The sequence below is a fragment of the Carlito syrichta genome, unplaced genomic scaffold (assembly GCF_000164805.1).
Source record: "Carlito syrichta isolate Samal-C Ts95f unplaced genomic scaffold, Tarsius_syrichta-2.0.1 Scaffold303979, whole genome shotgun sequence".
NCBI classification, from domain to species: Eukaryota; Metazoa; Chordata; class Mammalia; order Primates; family Tarsiidae; genus Carlito; species Carlito syrichta.
This window is the reverse complement of record NW_007248075.1, coordinates 616,769-637,905: the sequence shown is the minus strand read 5'-3', so window position 1 is coordinate 637,905 and position 21,137 is coordinate 616,769. Positions and strand designations below refer to the sequence as shown.

The 21,137-nt window shown below is 43.4% G+C and overlaps 1 protein-coding gene across 1 annotated transcript in view; it reads right to left on the bottom strand.

The window, feature by feature from the left end:
- RARB (retinoic acid receptor beta) overlaps positions 1-21,137 on the bottom strand; it is a 434,621-nt gene that overhangs the window by 181,757 nt on the left and 231,727 nt on the right. The gene's annotated exons all lie outside the window — the stretch shown is intronic.

Below are 21,137 nucleotides of genomic sequence, written 5' to 3'. Positions count from 1 at the left end.
CACCCGGCCTCGCCCCCTCCCCGCCAGCCCACCCTTTAAATTCCTCCCCGCGCCTCTCTGTCTGTTAAATTCCTCGTAACTTATGTATTTTTCCACCCCCGAAAAAGCCCAGGCCAGGCCCTGGAAGCGGAGCACGGAGAATGGCCACCCCTTGGGGCAGCCTTGGGCGGGGAAACTTTCCATTCCATAGTTGCTTTGCTCTTTCTTCTGCTTGCGAGCCCTGGCTGCAGGCATCTGCGTTGGCTCGGCCCTCCAGCTTTCGGGAGACCCATGGACTTTGTAAAATCCTCTCCAGGAGACAGGCAGAAGGTAGTCAAGAATTACTCACCCCGGCCCCAAACATGCAGTCTCACGGCTATACGGGGTTTTAGATCTGGACCTGAGAGAGCCACAGTTACCAAGGGCATGGGGGTCGAGCGTCAAACCAAACACTATTCCGGTTCCCGTTCGGCCACTGACCAGCTCTGGGCTCTGGGACAAGTATGGAACCTCTCTGGGCCTGCATTTTCCTCATTTGTAAATTGGGCACAGAACACCACCCACCTCAGTGGGTTCCTGGGAGGACAGAAATAACCTTTGTATGACACCACGCAAATATCCTGGAGTCAGTGGTTGCTGTGACGCATTCTCCCGTTTTTCAAATGGAAAAACAAAAGCCCAGGGAGAATGAGACCTATCCAAGGTCACACAGCTCAGACCCTGAGGAGAACCCAGCTCCCTCGGATAGCAGCCCAATGTGAAAATTACTTTGCCGGCATCCCAAATAGCCCTGTTGGTCGTCTCATCACGCACGTATACACACGCCACAGCACACATTTTGAACACTGTTTTAAGTATGAAGGTTTTTATATTTTCAAGGGCCAGCTTTCACCCACACCAGCTCTGCCCGATCTTTTTTGCTTAATAAAATGGAGCAATGTTTTAAATGACTTTTTTTATACCTCCCACACTGACCCAAACTACAAGGAAGGAGTAGCTTCCAGCCATTCTAAAACACTGAGAAGGAGAGATGCAATATTTACAAATCAACCCAGGCAGAGCAGGGCTTCTTCAGAGGGAGAGTCAATCTACCCTGCAGCCATTGCACACAACTTGCTTAAAGGAGAAAAGGTACATCAAAGAAAGAAAACTCTGGGGAGGAATTAAAACACCCTCCCTCCTCCTCGGGCCTCTCTAGCATTTACTTATAATTCTCCCACAAAACAGGGCGGGCAAGTGGGTGGGAGGGGAGGAAGCGCCTCCTTGCCCAACGCAGGGAATTACAGAGTGCTGTTCCCTTCTCCTTTCTGTGGAGAGTGCTGGAATGTGCACTGGCATCCAGGCCTTTTAAAAGCCTGTCAGGGGGCACCCCACCCCATGCTGAAACACTGCTCTGTCTGGCAGAGTTGCTAAGTGGCACTCGTGGTGTGACATGAAAAGTATGCGTCGCACACACTTCCCAAGTCAAAGATCCTTTTATGAAGGTACATTAAAACAATTTTCAGCCCAGCAAGCCCGGTTCTTGCTATTGAAAAGTTCAGGGCGATCAAGGGGTGAGATTTTGCTGAATCTGTGTTTGTTATTTTTCTTTTTCTCCCGCTCTCTTTTATATGGCCATCATTTTGTAACAGAGACTTATTATAAGAAACCCTTCTTTCACTACAAAGAAAACACACATTTTAAGCAAGGCAGCACAGAGGAATTTACAAAACACTTAACACGCTGTCATTAAGGTAGTTGTAAAGATACACAAAGCACTACAATATGTGCCAATTTCTACTTGGTCCATGAGGCTTATAGCACCAAATGCTTTTTAAAGGTCCTCAGAGTTCCTTGGAAACTGAGCTCATTTAGACCCGATAATGGAGGTAGATGAAAAGGTGACCGACTTTGAGAGGGGAGGAAGCAGCTATATTCAAAGTAAAGCAGGAGGGACTTAAGCTAGAGGTGAGCAACACACCACAACTGACAGGTATGTGTGTGCACAGGTATCTGCTATCCAGGGGAGGCTGCCAGACTTCCGTGATAGACATCTTTCCAGATGGATGAGCTGGTCACAGGGAAGATGAGGATGGGTATCCCCCAGATTTAGTTCATTCTCACTTTCTCTCTCTTTCTTTCTCTCTCTCTCTCTCTCTCTCTCTCTCTCTCTCTCTCTCTCTCTCTCTCTTTTTGAGTCTGAGTCTCACTCTGTTGCCCAGTCTGGAGTGCAGTGGCATGCTTATGGCCACCACAGCCTCGACCTGCTGGGCGCAGGTGATCTTTCCACCTCCTGCACCCAGTAGGTCGAGGAACTACAGGCGTGCGCTACCACACCTGGCTTATTTTATTTTATTTTTTTGTGATTTATTGTAGAGGCAAGGTCTCACCAATTGCCCAGGCTGGTCTCCGACCCCTCACCTCAGGCAATCCTCTCACCTTGGCCTCCCAAATTGCTGCGATTACAGGCTTGAGCCACGGCGCCTGGCCCATTCTCATTTCTTTTTTTTCTTTTGAGTTGGAGTGTAGTAGCCGCTCCCGGCCACCACAGCCTCGACTTGCTGGGCTCCGGCCATCATTCTGCCTCAGCCTTCCAAGTAGTTGGAACTACAGGCATGTGCTATCACACCCAGCTGGTTTTTTCTTTTATTTATTGTAGAGATGAGGCCTCACCAAGTTGCCCAGGCGGGTCTCCAACCCACGGGCTCAGGCAATTCACTCATCTCGGCCTCCCAAGGCGCGGAATTACAGGCTGAGCCACTGGCCCATTCTCACTTCTTAAACTAGAGAATCATCCTCATCTCGAAAGAAAACTGCTCCCAGATTGCTTACCCCTATACAGTGTTTTTACACAAAAACCATAACACAGTGTGTGTCTGTGTGTGTCTCTGTGTGTGTGGTAGGGTTTGGAGGACTTGCTTTCTTTCTTTGCACAAGAAAGTTTTAAATTTCTAATTACCTTGAGGTTTCTCAACTGTAGAGAAATGAACTTGACTCTTGAAGTGAACGATCAGTATTTAAATCCTGTGAATGGAATATTATGAGTCTCTTAGAATGCAACCGTATTCACTAGTCAATTCATCATTTCTCATCATGAATTAATTATGGTGATAGCAATGATTAGAGCTATTACTTAATCCAAGTATTAATTTATAAAACAAACTCACAATTTAGCCACACATTTCTTGTTATTTTTCATCAGTAAGTCTAATTCTCACACTTCTTGGAAACTTGATTCTGACTCCAAATTCCTTAAATAAAATTAAGGAAAGACGTGTAAGCCACAATTCTTTAAATACATATCTACGTACAATAAAATTAGTGAATAGGGTAGAAAGAGAAAAATGGACTAATGTGTCCATAATGAAATTTAAATTATTGATATCTTTTAAACATTAGTCAAACAGTCAGAACCTCCCCAGATATCTTCCTGACATGGCATAAAACAACATTCTGCTATCTCTTATCGCCTCTATTTTCTTTGTGTTTGATCAATGGTCTAATGAAAGTATTTCCAACCAACAAGCAAACAAAAAGTAAAAAACAGAAAGCAAAAGTTTGAGAGCAAAATCCATTCTGTTTCAGAGTAACTGTATATTTGTCAGTGTGACACAGCACATTTGAAACCCATAATCATAAAACAAAAATTTATAGCCAGGGTTCAGGGTCTACATCTGTTTCTCTGGTTTTCGTGCAGCAATTACCCACTGGACAATCCAGAAAGAAACACCATGAATCACGCTCTGCAAACATGTTTGAACCGGAGGCTTTTCCGAAGAAAGAACAGTCATTTCTGTGCACCAGTATTGCAGCTGGCTGTGTTCGAAATTGGACTGATACCTTGTGATGTCTTAATGAGAAGATTCTCACAGGCACAGAAATAGCTTCCATCCTAGGCACTGGGTATCAGGTACCAGGCAGAGCCTGGCGTGGGGTGCGGGAGATGGACACTGATTATTTTAAACATGCCTATCTCTTTCATGTTGATTAATTGATTGAGTCAGGGTCCTCATTCTGTCACACAGACTGGAGTCCAGTGGCACCATCATGACTCACCACAGCCTTGACCTCCTGGGCTCAGACAATCCTCCCACCTCAGCCTCCTGAGTAACTGGGACTCTAGGGGCACACCACCATGCCTGGCTAATATTTTTGTAGAGATGAGGTCTTGCTATGTTGCCCAGGCTGCTCTTGAACTCTTGGGTTCAAGTAATCCTCCTTCCTTGGCCTCCCAAAGCGCTGGAATTCCAGGTGTAAACTACTGCACTCAGCCTTGTTTTATTATTTACTTTTTCTTTTGAGTTGGAGTCTCATTCTGTCGCCCAGACTGGAGTGCAGTGGCCTCTCCCAGCCACTGCAGCCTCGACCTGCTGGGCTCCGGCGATCCTTCCGCCTCAGCCTTCCCAGTAGCCAGAATTACAGGCATGCGCTACCACGCCCGGCTGATTTTTTGATTTTATTGTAGAGATGAGGTCTCACTGCCCCGGCGGGTCTCGAACCTGCGGGCTCAGGCAATCCACTCACCTCAGCCTCCCAAAGGCGCGGGATGACAGGCTGAGCCACCGAGCCCGGCTATTATTTACTTATTTATGCTTGTTTTTTAAGTTTGTTTTTCCTGTGAATCCCCTCTTTCCCCAGTTCTGCCACAAAAACAAGTGGCTAGCACTGAGTGATGTGTGAGCTTCAGCAAGGAAGCCCAGGCAGGCATGTGTGGCCAGCACAAGCAAGTGGCAAGACTGTGCCCAGACCTCCCCATACTCCCAGGAAGAGCTGCTTTTGTATTGGTGGTGGAGTGGGTAGGAGGACATTTCTGACACTAATAACACACAGATCTGCTTCTTCCCCTTCAATATGAATGCCTGTTACCATCACGGGAATGCTGATGATTGTGGATCTTGTACCAGAAGATACCAATGTACTTTCCAAGCATGGACTTGCAAGGTGGCTCTAGCTGTCAGTATGGAGACAGGGTCTTCTTAGGAACCCAAGAAAGAAACACATATTCTTCTTCAAACAAGCCTCTCCATCTTGAGGGTTGGCCACTGTGTCCTTTTTTGGGTCCTTTTTTTTTGAGTTGGAGTCTCACTCTGTTGCCCAGACTGGAGTGCAGTTGCTGCTCCCGGCCACCGCAGCCTCGCCTGCTGGGCTCCGGCCATCCTTCTGCCTCAGCCTTCCGAGTAGCCGGAATTACAGGTGCGCGCTACCACGCCCGGCTGATTTTTTGATTTATTGTAGAGATGAGGTCTCGCTGCCCAGGCGGGTCTCGAACCCGCGGGCTCAGGCAATCCACTCACCTCAGCCTCCAAAAGGTGCGGGATTACAGGCTGAGCCACCAAGCCCGGCTGGATCCTTTTTTATTTTTTTTTTGAGTTGGAGTCTCACTCTGTCACCCCGGCTGGAGTGCAGTGGCACGCTCATGGCCACTGCATCCTCGACCTGCTAGGCTCAGGTGATTCTTCTGCCTCAGCCTTCCAAATAGCTGGAACTATAGGTGTGTGCCACCATGCTCGGCTAATTTTTTGATTTTTTTTATAGAGACAAGGCCTTGCCCAGGCTGGTCTTGAACCCCTGGACTCAGGCAATCCTCTCTCCTCTGCCTCCCAAAGTGCTGGGATTACAGGTATGAACCAGTGGGCCCAGTCTTAAGTTTAATTTTTAAAAAGTAATACATACTCATGAAAATTTGGGAAGTCTAGACTAAAAGACATAAAGCAAAAAAGTGAAAATGAGTATTCACTCATCAAATGTCGAGGACATACCATGTGCTGGCACCATGAGAGGTGCCAGGCATATGTATCTGCATCTCTTTGCAAACAAGAGATTGTTGCTTTTACATCAATACAGTCTTATGATACATACTGTTCTATAACATTTTTTACATTTAGCAATATATAATATCCCCTCAAAATAAATAGTACATATGGAACTATCTCCTTAAGAAAAAAATTGACCAGGTATGATGACTCATGTCTGGAATCCCAGCACTTTAGGAGGCTGAGGTGGGAGGATTGCTTGAGCTCAGGAGTTTAAGACCAGCCTGGGCAACATAGCAAGACCTCGTTTCCACAAAAAAAAAAAAAAAAAAAATGGCCAGCCATGGTGGTTCAAATCTGTAATCTCAGATTTTGGGAGGCTGAGACAAGAGGATTGTCTGAGCTCAGAGGTTCAAGACCAGCCTGAGCAACATGGCCAGACTTCATCTCTACAATAAATCAAAAAAATTAGGTGGGAGTGGTGGCACATGCTTGTGGTTCCAGCTACTTGGAAGGCAGAGGCAGAAAAATCACCTGAGCCCAGCAGTCAAGGCTGCAGTGGCCATGAGCATGCCACTGCACTCCAGTCTGGGTGACAGAGAGAGACTGACTCAAATTTTTTAAAAAAGAAAAAATGAGCTGGTTGTGGTGGCACACGCCTATAGTTCTGGCTACTCAGGAGGTTGAGATAGTAGGATCACCTGAGCACAGCAGGTCGAGACTGCAGCGGCCATAAGCGTGCCATTGCCCTCTAGCCTGGGTGACAGGATAAGACTCAGATTCAAAAAAAAGAAAAAGAAAAACATTTACTAGACTCTCTTTATATTAATGCACTGCAATTCATTTAATCAGTGCCCAGTTATTGGACAAATAGGTTGTTTCTAATTTTTCAGAACTACAAGAAGCCCTGTGGGCATATGTACCAATATACCTTCTGGATAAAATTTTTTTTTTTTTTTTTTTTTGAGTTGGAGTCTCACTCTGTCGCTCAGACTGGAGTGCAGTGGCCACTCCCGGCCACCGCAGCCTCGACCTGCTGGGCTCCGGCGATCCTTCCGCCTCCGCCTTCCAAGTAGCTGGAACTACAGGCGCGTGCTACCACGCCCGGCTAATTTTTTTGATTTATTGTAGAGATGAGGTCTCACCAAGTTGCCCAGGCGGGTCTCGAACCCGCGGGCTCAGGCAATCCACTCACCTCAGCCTCCCAAAGGTGCGGGATTACAGGCTGAGCCACTGAGCCCGGCTTGGATAAAATTATAGTAGCAGTATTGACAGAACAAAGATGATGTGCATTTTAATATTAGATGGCCACACAAAACTGTACTTCAAAATGGTTATGGTAATATATGCTTTGTTCTAAAACAGAGGTCAATAAACATTTTCTGTATAGGATCATAGGAAATATTTTAGGCTTTGCAGGCTATAGAGTCTCTGTAACAGTTGTTCCACATTGTTGCTGTAGTCTGTGAGAGCCATAGACTAGATATAAATGAGTGGGCATGGTGTGCTTAGTCACACTTTATTTACAAAAGCTGATGGTTGGGCCACCTCCACTTTAAACCAGCAGTGAGCAATTTCTCTGCATTCTCCATCGCCGGGTCTCTTCTTATACAACCTAGCTATATACATTTGGGTTTTGTTAACACTGTAATCTTCCTTCTCTTTTAAAATCTCCACTCAGTTTCAACTTGTATATCCCATGAAGAATAATGTGGCTCTTATATCTATTATTCATCCAGAGTGTGTTATATTACTTCACCCAGAATCATCTTTCCTTCTCTCCTGGCTCGTCATTTCTTGCTTTTCTATTTCACTCTCTCTGCTTCCTTCTCTAAGAAGGGGAGTTGGACGGCATCCCTGCCTTCAAAATGTGTGCAGATGCCCGTTCTTCTTCCACCACCAAGCCCTGCTTTCAAGTTCCATCCTTTCCATCAACATTCCCACCCCACCCCCACATATGATGGCAGTATTTGGGAGATGGAAAATGTGACGATGACTCCTGGGAACGCATGCCAGTGACACTACCATGCTGCAACTTGCTTGGGACTTCCCTGTGTTTTTCTGATTTTTTTGTTGTTGTTGTTCTCATCTCAATAACTCTTCCAATGAGTTAAGATTAGATGTGCCACCTAGTTGCAGAGTGCTTAGAAGAACAGCGAGACTCTTTCCAAGGATGGAGGTTTTCCAAGCATAAGGCTTCTAAGAGTGCTTCGAAATGATTTCATGCTACGATTATTAATAAGGGATTGTGTCTATGACTGAGATGCTGGCCTTCATTCCTAATTCGGTACTTCATTTTCTGAGATCATACGTATAAACAGAGACTATTTATTAGTCGACTCTTAGACTGGGATGTTTAAATTAATTATCAATTCAGGTTCTCAGTCACATTAGCCACGTTTCAATACTCAAAAGCCTCATGTGGCTAGTGGCTGTTAAAATGACAGGGTAGGTATGGTGGCTCAAGCCTGTAATTCCGGCACTTTGGGAGGCCGAGGCAAGAGGACTGTCTGAACCAGTGGTTTCAAGACCAGCCTGGGCAATAGGGCAAGACCTTGTCTCTACAATAAATAAAATTTTTAAGAAAGATGGTAGCGTGGACATAGAAAATTTCCATCACCACAGAAACTTCTGTGGAGCACAGAGCTCTAAGGTCAGTGTAACATGGTTGTTGGGACCAAAGAGTTTAGACACCGACTGTGTTTTAAACCCTAGCTTTGCCTCCTCTTAGCTGTCTCACCTGAGGTGGGTAACTTCACCTCTGCTTCCCCTTACCTGTAAGATGGAGATATTAATGGTGCCTACGTCAAAGGGTTACGGGAATGATTAAATAAAAAGCACATAGACCATTGCCTGACATATACTAAGTACTTAGAAAACGTCAGTGCAATGTCATGTCTGCAAGGGGAAAATGAAGTCAGGTACACATCGCTTAATGCTGCTCAAATATTACTGCTCCCAGGTCCACAGAATCTTCTGTCAGAGTCGTTGTTTTTAACCGGAATGCCCATTTCAGGTTGGCTTTCTAGAAGGTTTTGCTGTGCAGGCTTGGTTAAGTACCGCTGCACGGAAGCATTTTTATATATGCCATAAAGGAGGATGGTTTCTTTTACTTCTCAAAACAGACACCGAATCAGCCGGGCTCGGTGGCTCAGCCTGTAATCCTGCGCCTTTGGAAGGCTGAGGTGAGTGGATTGCCTGAGCCCGCAGGTTCGAGACCCGCCTGGGCAGTGAGACCTCATCTCTACAATAAATCAAAAAAATTACCAGGCGTGGTCGCGCGCGCCTGTAGTTCCAGCTACTTGGAAGGCTGAGGCGGAAGGATCGCCGGAGCCCGGCAGGTCGAGGCTGCGGTGGCCGGGAGCGGCCACTGCACTCCAGTCTGGGCGACAGAGTGAGACTCCAACTCAAAACAAACAAACAAACAAACAAACAAACAGAATGGCAACAGAATACTTGACAAGCCCCACCCTGCTGCTCCTGGGAGAGACAAAACAGGTCACAGGACTCACTGTTTTTTGTATAAGTGGTGTCCAGCCTCAGGAGCTTAAAGGCCAATTGTAGTAATTAAATGACAAGGGCATCTCACAAAAAGGAAGACTTGCACTGTCTCTCTATCATGTCTTAGCTTCTGTTATCTTTCCTTTCATCCATCGGCCTATCTGATATCCACCCATCCATCCATGGACTTTATTCATCTACCAATCCATCTACCCTTCTAATTATCCATCTACCCACTTACCATCTACCCACCCATCTGTCCTCTGACCCCTCATCCGCCCGTGATCTCACCCCCAAAGGCGAAGAAGCAGAGTATGGCTTTTAAAGGCAGGCAAAATATAGAGCAGGAAGAAGGACAAAAGTAAAACTTCTCAGAACCTGAAAATCTCTTTCTCTAGAACCCCTGAAAAGGATTTTCTGATGAGAAATGCTGGCAGAAATAAGGTCAAAGGCACTGGTCACCGGAGATTACTGTTAAACAGGTTTGATGTATCAGGTTGTGGCCAGAGAGCCCCTCAGATCTTACTCTGATCTCTAAGCACATCCCAGGATTTGAAATGCTAATGAAGCTAAGTTCTATTAGCAACACAAAAGTTTCTGACTCTGAGGGAAAGCTAAAAGCCCAAAGGAATTTCCTTCAGATTCTACAGGGAAAGGGAAATGTAAAAAGTACAAATACATCAGAGAGGCGGAGAGAGGGAATGGAGTTGAAATTCATCCTGGTTCTGACAGAGAAAAAAGCAAATAAAAAAGCCCAATGTGATAGAGTGGGAATTGTCAGGGTAACATAAAGTCAGAGAGAAATCCTTGTGAAACTTCTCTTGGGAAAATGATAAGTACATAAGCACATTACACACACACACGCACACGAACACACACGCATGTACGCGTGTGTGCATGCACACACACACACGCACATGTGAATACAATAGAAGTACTTTCGGTGAAAAATGATAGTTTTCTCTCTTCATTCAAACTGCAGGGTGTAAAGCCATCTTCTCATCATCTAACTCAGTCAAGGGCTTTGAAAATTTCTCTTGGAGAACACAGTAGTGGCTTCCAAAATTAGTTTTTTGTTTGTTTGTTTGTTTGTTTGCCTTTTGTCATTGTTTGCTTGTTTTTGAGTCAGAGATGCTGCAAAAAAATCAGTAAAGATTTTTCCAAGGCAGCAGTTTCAAAACTTAAGGAAACACATAATCAAGGGAGGGAAAGAATAGACAGAAATATGAAATGCCTCCCCTCTCTGTTTAAGCCAAATGCCATGAGAAAATGTAAGAGCCACTGCAATGACTCTCAGAGCATGGTGGCTCTGGGCCTCACACCCAAGACTACCTAATGAAAATGTCTAGGGTTGGGTCCTAGTCATTTGCATTTTAATCCAGGTCTTCGGGTTTTTGCACTACACACTAGTGTCTGATGAGACGTTCCACTTGGTGAACACAGCGGCACAGGAGAACCTCTAGAGAATTTAGTGTAACAAAGACTCTTTCCTTTGACCAAAACCTTAATCGGGCTCCTCTGATTCCTCAGCTTGACGCGTTCCAACTTTGGGCTTTCTCTCTATCCTTGCAGAATCCAGTTTGAGCCAGAATCTTGCTAAAGCATTTTAGGGCAAACCCCTCACTCTTGGTATTGACGCTGCCCCAAAATATGGCACCTTGGCTATATATGAGAAAACAGCAGAAGCAGGAAGGTCATTCTCCCTTTCCCCTCATCCTTCTCCCCTGACACAGGTAATCAGACCTTCCTTTGGGAAGTGCCCTCCCTGTAGTGAAGGAAAGGATCACCCTTAAGTCTGAAGACAGACACAGAAGAGCAAACAGGCCTTGCTAATTTCCCCCCAGTTTATTACCATTAGGGGATACCTTCTTTGTCCATTCATACTTCAGCATGACTGTCCACTCTTCATTAAACTTAGCAAAAAAAAAAAAAAAAAATACACAGGCTTACCTGTGTCTTTGGGTCTTCATTTCTAAAGGTGACTGTATCACATAAAACTTATTTTAGAAACAATTGTATGCTTTTTTGTTAATCTGTCTTTTGTTTAGGGGCCTCAGCCATGAACCTAAGGATGGGAATGAAAGATATTATCTCTGTCAGGTGTGGTGATTCACGCCTGTCATTCCAGCACTTTAGGAGGAAGGCCAAGATGGGAGACCAGCTTAAGACCAGGAGTTCAAGAACAGCCTGGGCAACACAGTGAAGCCACGTTTCTATAAAAAGTAAAAAAAAAAATTAGCTGGGTATGGTGGTGCACACCTGTAGTCCCAGCTACTCAGGAGGCTGAGACGAGAGAATCGCCTAAGCCCAGAAGGTTGACACTTTAGTGAGCCACGATGGTGCCACTGTACTCCAGCCTGGGCGAGAGAGAGTGAGACCTTGACTCAAACAAACAAACAAAAATGTTTCTTATCCTCTACAGTATCCGAACACCCCAGATATCTATCACCCTAGCTTGTTGTCAGTTAAGCCAGAAACTGCCCTATCCTTAATGTTTCCTCTTAGTGATTTTCTATCCACTGGGCCTACTGGGCTCCTTGGTTATAAGTTCTCTTTTGTCCTGAATGGAGTCAGAGTCAAGTTCAATCTCTCTCCTTCACTGCAAGACCATGTGTCAGCAGTCCTACAGCTAGTGTAATGGGGACCCTTGATTAAAGTTGGCCTATCTTTCCCAAGTGTCATAAATAATTATTTTCTTCAACAGATGTTAAGGAAGATAAGTGACAGGAACTGGTAGAGCTCTGAGCCTGTGAAAAGCCCTGGGTTGAAGTCTTGACTCTGTGTTTAGTTGTGTGGATTTAGGTAATCTCATAATCCTTCAGAGACTTGCTTATTCTCTTTGTTTGTAAATGAAGAGCATGTCCATTTCGAATGGTAACCTCTAATTCAAAGGAAGATAATGCTGAAGAGTTAAATGCAATAAATGTATGCAAAAAATATATATATATATTTGGCATATGGTCTTACTCTGTCACCCAGGTTGGAATGAAGTATCATAGTCATGGCTCATTACAGCAACCTTCTGGGCTCAAGCAATCCTGCCTCAGCCTCTTGAGTAGCTGGGACTACATGTGTGTGATACCACCATGCCTGGCTAATTAAAAAAATTTTTTTTGTTTAGAGATAGGGGTCTCACTATGTTGTCCAGGCTGGTCTCAAACTTCTTGTCTCAAACTTCTTGTCTCAAATAAGCCTCCCACCTCATTCTCCCAAAATACGGGAATTATAGGTGTGAGCCACCATGTCCAGCTTGAGAAAGATTATTTTGTAAATTCTACAGTACCATTTAATATTTGGCATTATTCTTTATACATTAGGTAAAAATAGACAAAATTTTTTTTTACCTCTTTTTATAAACCCTGTGGCAAACTGTTAATACCAGAACCTTCCTCCTCCTCGATTTCATCTCTCCCTTTTTTTTCCATACTAGTAGGTTTTTAGCTGAGCACATGGCTACTCACATAGACACTACATTTCCCAGCCTCCTTTGCAGCTAGGTGTGGCCATGTTCTCATTAACAAAATGTGATCAGTCATGCTGTGTGTGTTCCATTTCACTTCCTTAGAGTAATTTCTCACCTTCCACTTGCTACCTTGCCCCTTCCCTATCAGCAGGAATGCTGCAGGACTCTGCATAGATCATAGAGATGAGAACAGCAGCCCAGGGAAAGGCAAAGTCACAGGATGCAAATAACCTGGATCTCTGAATGTCCATGTGGAGCATAGCTGTTCTGCCAGTCTGAACCATTTACCTCTAGACTATATTACACAAGGAAGAAGTAAACTTCTGTCTTATTTATGCCATCATATTTTGGGACTCTTTTAAAAATAAAGTTTAGTCTATATTCTAATTAATCAAATCTCCTTTGATTTGTTTAAAATTTAAAATAAGAAGGCTGATTTTAGTATTTCTCATGCAATTGCCCAGTCTCTGCAAGCTGTCCTTTGAATTAAAGATCTATTCCTCTTCCTCATTGGGCCAGGTTACTCTCTACTCCCTCCATTTTTTTTTTTCCTAGGAGGACTGATCAGTGGCAGGGAACACAGTTGATTCCATTCCCACCCATGCTCCAGATTCAGAGACAAGCAGCAGAGTTTTTCATTTGTTTTTCTGTGTAAGCATAAACAGAATAGGTCAAAACCCTGTAGAAGTCCTTCTAATTCTGAACGTGACCAGTGGCATTAAGGCTCGGTTCCAGGCTTACGCTGATTCTGGCTAGACAGGATGCATTTGAGAGGAATGAAACCCCCAAGGCTCTGTCATCAAATAGATGAAGTGATCTGTGACACATCTGGAGGGGTAAGGACAACTAGGATAACAAAACTATGTGGGAGGCCAGAGTCTTAACTTTCCACCAACAGTTTGTGAGAATTTCCCTGGTTTTATCAGTATCAGGAGGAGGCTGTTGTAACTCACTACACCAAACACATTGTTGGGTGCCGCATGTAAGTCCATGATAGAATTACTGATGCATCTATCCCCTGAAAGATTCGAGTAAGGCTGACCAACACCATATTCGGGTTAGAAGACGCCAAAGGCCAGATCCACTTGCTACTTGTAAAATAAAGTTTTACTGGAGCACAACGATTCTGTGTCAATTTGCTTACATATTGTCTATGGCTGCTTTTATGCATCAACAGATTTGTACAATTGCAACAGAAATTGTATGGTCCACAAAACTGAACAATCTGTGCCTTTATATGAAAAATCTGCTGGCTGTAGGCGTTCACTGCCAATCCACTGAATGGGCTTTGCAGATGAGATCTACCAGCAATTCTGGATGTGGATACTGTCAAGGGTTTCCTCAAGGTCTAAAATTCTCAATTCAAATACCCCAAGAATCCTCTGCAGTTATTTTTTTAAACATTCCAAATGCATTTCTTCAATATCTATGGGTTTATTTTTGCTCTGCCTGGAATACTCTTTGCCTAGATATTGACATGACTTTTCCTATTCCTCTCTTTGGTTCTTTTTGCATATGCGACCTTTATTGAGACACTGATGATCCTAATTAAAATAGGACTCTAGGTCATGTCCATTACTGTGTTTTCCTTGACCCTGCATTTTTAAAAATTTATAACCCTACCTGTCATATATTTATTCTTTTTTTTTTTTTTGAGTTGGAGTCTCACTCCACTGCCCAGGCTGGAGTGCAGTGGCATGCTCACGGCCACCCCAGCATCAACCTGCTGGGCTCAGGCGATCCTTCCACCTTAGCCTTCCAAGTAGCAGGAACTACAGGCATGTGCTACTATGTCTAGCTAATTTTTTGATTTATTGTAGGGATGAGGTCTCACCATGTTGTCCAGGTTGTTCTTGAACCTGTGGGCTCAGGCAATCCTCTCACCTTGGCCTCCCAAAGTTCTGGGATTACAGACTTGAGTTACCACACCTGGCCTATATTTATTCTTTACTGTATGTCTTGCATGACAGAAAGTAGTCTCTTCAAGGGCAGTAACTCAATCCAGTTCACTGCTATAATCCCAGTAATAAGAAGAGTATACAACACATAATCATCCCTCAATAAATATTTGTTAAATGAAGGAATGAATGAATAAACACATAGTACTTTTGGAGGATACTGACTAGTATAGCCATGTATAATTTGGAAGGGATTTAAAACCAGCAGAAACTATGATCTACTGCTTCAAGGCAATTAGAATGGCCTCACTGAAAGTAAAATAAAATTAGGACTAATTATTAGAAGACATCAATTAAAAAACGAAATCTATGGCATAGGTCTTGTGTTGATGGAAGGCCGGGAAATGGTGGCTCATGCCTGTAATCCCAGCACTTTGGGAGGCAGAGGTGAGAGGACTGTCTGAGCCCAAGAGTTCAAGATCAGCCTGGGCAACTTGGTGAGATCTCATCTCTACAATAAATAAATAAATAAATAAATAAATAAATAAATAAATAAATAAATGCATATATAAATAAAAATTAGCTGGACATGGTGGCACATGCCTGTGGTTGCAGCTACTTGGAATCCCAGCAATCTGAGGCTGTGGTAGCCATGAATGTGTCACTGCACTCCAGCCTGGGCGACAGAGTAAGACTTTGATTAAAAAAAACCCAAAAAACCCAAAAACTCACTAATAGGGAAGTTCAATCTACATGTAAACCAGGAAAAAGGACAGTATATTTGAAAAAAAAAAAAAAACAGTGCTGGAACAATGAGATATCTATTGTATACAAATAAAACAAACAACAACACGCAAAAAAAAAAAAAAAGGATCCCTCACCTGCAGTATATATAAAAATTCACTCAGAATGAATCATGGGACTAATGTAAAACATAAAATTATAAACTTTTAAAAGAAAACATGAGAGAACATTCTGTGACCTTGGCTTGTACAATGTTTCTTAGGTATGACACTAAAGTATGACACATAGAAAACCAAAACAATAATTTGAACTTCATCACAATTTAAAACTTCTATTACTTGAAAGACTCTATTAAAATAATGAGACAGATCATAGACTAGGATACAACTGTGTAAAGCATATATCTTATAATGGATTTGTATTGAGAACTTTAAAAGTTTCAAAATTCAATAATAGCAAAGTGAGCACCCTTCCCCCATGTCCACTGGGTAAACGGTTTGAACAGAAATGCCACTGAAGACATTACACATATGACAGACGAACCCCATGAAAAAAATGCTTTATGTCATTACTCATTAGGCAAATGTCAGTCAAAACCACAATGAGCTACCACTACATAACTACTGGAATTACTAAAATTAAAAAGACTGCCATACCAAACCACGGCTGTAGATTTGGAAGAACTGGAACCCTCATACACTGCTGCAAAGAAGTATAAAATCATAAAACCACTTTGAAAACAGTTTGAAAATTTCTTTAAAAGTTCAACATACATGTCCCAAGTGACCCAGCCATTCCACTTCTAGGTAGTTACTCAAGAGACATTAAGGCATTATTTTATTCAATCACATGAGTGTTCATGGAAGTTTTATTTGTCGTAATAGCCCAAAGCTAGAAACAGCTCAACTGTTCATCAAGAGGTGAACTGATAAACTGTGGTATATCCATATATTGAAAAATTTCTTGGCAATAAAGAGGAATGAACGATTGATATATGCTCCAATACAGAGGAATCTCACGGTAATTATGCTGAGTGAAAGAAGAGGGACACAAAATAGTATCTAGTGTATGGTTCCTTTTATATAAGGAAATTCCAGGAAATACAACCTAAAATACGTAACAGAAAGCAAATCCATGGTTGCCTGAGGCAGGGCTTGGGGAAGGGGAGAGGCAGGACGACAAGATGGCAAAAGCACATGGAGAAACTTCCAGGGGTGGTGGTGGACATGTCCATATCTTGATTGTGATGATGGTTTCACAGGTACCTACGCATGTCAAAACTCACCAGTTTTACACTTTAAAAGTATGCATTTATTGTTTGTCAACTGTAACTCAACAAAGTTTTCATAGACAACAGCATTTACCAAAATATTTAACAACCAGTAAACACCAATCTACCAAAATAAATTCTGGCCATGCCAGTATGTTCCAGCTCAGTACCAACCAGCTTGCTTGCAAAGGTGATCAACTTCATTGGTTATCTGGGATATGGAACTTAAGACCACAAAGCAATAGCACAAAGCATCTACCAACATGGCTAAAGTCAAAACACACAAGCAAGATCTCAAGGGTTGATGAAGATGTGGAGAAATCTAAATGTCTATACACCATCAGTGGGAAGAGAAATTTATATAACTTTCTTACAAAGCCATTTGTCAATATTTACTGAAATCTGCCATACCTTCAAACTCTGGTACTTAGTAATTCTATTTCTACATACATATCCAATGAAAATGAGGTATAAAACACATTAAAAAAATGGTCACAGCAGTACTAGTCCCAAAGAGAAAACTACCCAAATATTCATCAAGAATAGAATGAATAAATAAAATATGATATATTCACACAACAGAATACTATTCAACTATATGCAGTGGAGGGAATGGATGCCACAAACATAATGTATGAAAGAAGCCAGAAATACACAAACAAGTACAATTCTGCCAGGCAAGGTGACTCATGCCAGCAATCCCAGCACTTTGGGAGGCAGAGGCAAGAGACCTGCCTGAGCCCAGGGGTTCGAGATCAGCCTGGGCAACATGGCGAGACCTTGTCTGTACAATAAATTAAAAAATCAGCCCAACGTGGTAGTACACACCTGTGGTTCCAGCTACCTGGAAGACTGAGGTGGAAGGATTGCCTGAGTCCAGCAGGTTGAGGCTGTGGTGGTTCTGAGAGTACACTCCAGCCTGGGTGACAGAGTGAAATGTCAACTCAAAAAAAAAAAAAAAAAGAAAAAGAAAAAGTACAACCCTATAAGTCTAGTCATATAAAGCTCAAAAATAGGCCTCATTAATCTATGTCTTAGAAGGTAGGGACACTAGTTACCCTTTCCTTTGGTCAAGATTAGAAAAAGCTACAAAGGGGCTTTAAGTGTTCTGGCCATGTTCTTTTTCTTCTTCTTCTTATTTTTTGAGCTGGAGTCTTACTCCTTAGCCCAGGCTGCAGTGCAGTGGCAGGCACACTCATGGCCACCACAGCATCAACCTTCTGTGTCCAGTGATCCTTCCGCCTCAGCCTTATGAGTAGCCCGGAACTACAGACATATGCTGCCGCACCCGGCTATTTTCTATTTTATTGTAGAGATGAGGTTTCACCAAGTTGCCTGGGCTGGTCTTGAACCAGCAGGCTCAGGCAATCCACTTGCCTTGGCCTCCCAAAGTGCTGGGATTACAGGCTGAGCCACCAAGCCCAGCCTTCTTTTTCTTAATCTGTTTAAGTGTCTGTGTTCAGTTGTTAAAAAAAAAAAAATTAAACTGTATACTTATGATGTGTGTACTTCTTTCCATGTATGTTTTATTTTTGTAGAAGTATTTAGTTAAAAATAGAGAATGGATGCAAGGGGACTCAGAGATTTTTTAAAAAACTCTTTTCAACTGGTCCTTGAACTGAAAAAGTTTGACAACAACCACTCTGGTTAACAATCTTGAGAAGGTAAGGAGCTCTCAGAACGAGTAGGTCTAATACTGGGAGGTGGAAAAAGGGAAGGCTGGAGTCATCACCGAACTAGTTTTGAATGTTTAGCTCTAAAGGACAAAGAACATTTTGATGAAACTGCATGTCATTCTCTGTATAACTCAGTCCCCTTAGTTAACGGCAATGTCCAATGAAAAAACAACAGTCTCAATTTATTAAGGTACACTTTTTACCTTTAAAATAAACATCTGAGTAATTAAATGCAAGAGAAATAAGGACATGAGGAATAGAGGACAAGAGGCAAATAAAATATCTATTTTTCCTGAGTTAACGTTCTCCTGCAAATTCCCCAATAAGAAGCACCCTGACCACAAGATTGTTTTAGAAGCCAAGAGCCATCAGATAGTTTGTGGAGTCTTTTCCAGAGAGTCTACAGTATTGTAGTACCTCATAATGACTGCTCCCCATGTTACCCACACTTCCTGAGTGAAAGTCAGAGGTTTTCTTTTTTGAATCAGAGTCTCACTCTGTCACCCAGGCTGGAGTGCAGTGGCACACTCACGTCCACCCCAGCATCGACCTGCTGGGCTCCAGTGATTCTTCCGCCTCGGCCTTCCAAGTAGCCAGAACTACAGGTGCACACTACCACGCCTGGCTAATATGGGCTGGTCTCGAACCCTCGGTCTCAGGCAATCCACTCGCCTCGGCTTCCCAAAGTGCTGGAATTACAGGCTGAACCACCACACCTGGCCTACTCCGAGATTTAAAGGGAATGAAGTCAAGAATGAATGTGATAACTCTTTATCAAGTTCACCAATATCCGTCAAGATTCCAGGATAAAAAGAACTGCCTTGATCAGATGAGAACTTAAGGGCATGGCAATGCATTGCTAACATTTATTCCGCTGCCAGCTTGAGGGAAAATGCTGAAGACAGATTTGTGATTTTGTTTAAAGGTAGCACCGTTTAATTCACCGGGCGATGGAAATTCATGGGACGTAGACGAGGCCTAGCGGGTTGTATTTTAGCTTGGAAAGGTTTGTTCATCAAAGAAAAGGCCACCTCTTGCGAGTGACAAGTTAACCCACATCTGGTTGATCAGTTATCAGTCATTTTCAGGACTGAGGTATCTGGATGCTGCATTCTGGCCACAGTACAACATCTCATCAAGAGAGAATGATGAATACAGTATTGGCTGAACGGATGAAAACAAGAATTTGATCGGCCTGAGGGGTGTTCAGGCAGGAAGACGTGATCAAGATCCGTAGTGATGGGAAACTGATTGAGAATTTGTCCAGGACCCAAATGAGCAATCTTTCCATTGTTTTGCCACTTCCTGCTAAAGATCACTGAAAGATTGTTGGTATGTGAAAGGAAGACCCCACTGTATAAAGGGCATTAGAGCACTTTCTGTACCTGTGGTGGCAAGAACTGAACATTTTGGAGAATTGCTCAGTTGGCTTGCACATGGACCTATGTTTTATTGGCAGCTTTGAATTCTGCACATCATTAGAGAGAACACCAACACAAAGTCCTTCGTAATCAAGAAATAAAAATTGTACACAGAGCCGGGTGCTGTGGCCCATGCCTGTAATTCTAGCACTTTGGGAGGAAGAGGCAAGAGGATTGCCTGAGCTCAGGGGTTCGAGACCAGCCTGAGCAATATGGTGAGACCTTGGCTCTACAATAAAAAAATTAAAAAATAAAAATTAGCTGGGCACGGTAATGCACTCCTGTAGTTCCAGCTACTTGGAAGACTGAGGCAGAAGGATCACCTGAGCCCAGCAGTTTACACTCTGCATATCTCTTTAGTGGATCGATTTATTTATTTAGTTATCTATCTATCTATCTATCTATCTGCCTATCTATCAATTAGTCGACTGGAGTGTAGTGGCATGATCATAGCCTACCACAGCCTCAACCTCCTGAGTTCAGGTGATCCTTCTACCTCAGCCTCCCAAGTAGCTGGGACTACAGGTGCACATCACCATGCCCCGCTAATGTTTTTTTATTTTTGGTAGAGATGAGGTCTTGCTATGCTTCCCAAGGCTGGTCTTGAATTCCTGGGCTCAAACAGTCCTCTCACCTCAGCCTCCCAAAGTGCTGGGATTACAGGTATGAGCCACCACTCCCATCCTGTGCTTTTAAATCTTCAGAAATTTCAAGCACAGTCCCACATCAAGGAGGTGCTACTGGCCGATATTAAAAGGTATAAGATTCTTGGATGTCATTTTTTGTATGCACCCTGAATATTCAAGCTGCTCAGAGAAGGTCCTTCTACCCTCTGGCACTACAGAGTTAACACAAATTTTGAATAAAGTCTCGAGTCCATGATGAATGTGTTTCAGACACAAGCAAGTTTGCGGTGACGGCCAACCAGGAAAAAGTGCAACCCCAGCAGATGATGGCATATGGCGTGCGCTCTGATGAGGGGGAAGGTTTGCAGAGCCTTTACTAACTAACAGATGCTCAATGACAAAAGGAAAGTCAGTTGTATGGTCTCTCGGGAAAACAATGAGAAAACATAGGTGAAAAATTTTTTTTCTTATGTAAGTGAAAGATATTCATGAGCTACACATTTTTCTCTGGTACCAAGGAACAAGGAACAGAGAACCCATAGCAATGGGCTTAGGCCACTGTGGCCATAGGGTCTCAGGTCATCAGAGCCTGCCACAATGACACTGTCACACTTGAGTTGGAGTCTCACTCGGTCGTCCAGACTGGAGTGCAGTGGCCGCTCCCGGCCACCGCAGCCTCGCCTGCTGGGCTCCGGCGATCCTTCCGCCTCAGCCTTCCGAGTAGCCAGAATTACAGACACGTGCTACCACGCCTGGCTGATTTTTTGATTTATTGTAGAGACGAGGTCTCGCCAAGTTGCCCAGGCGGGTCTCGAACCCGAATCCAC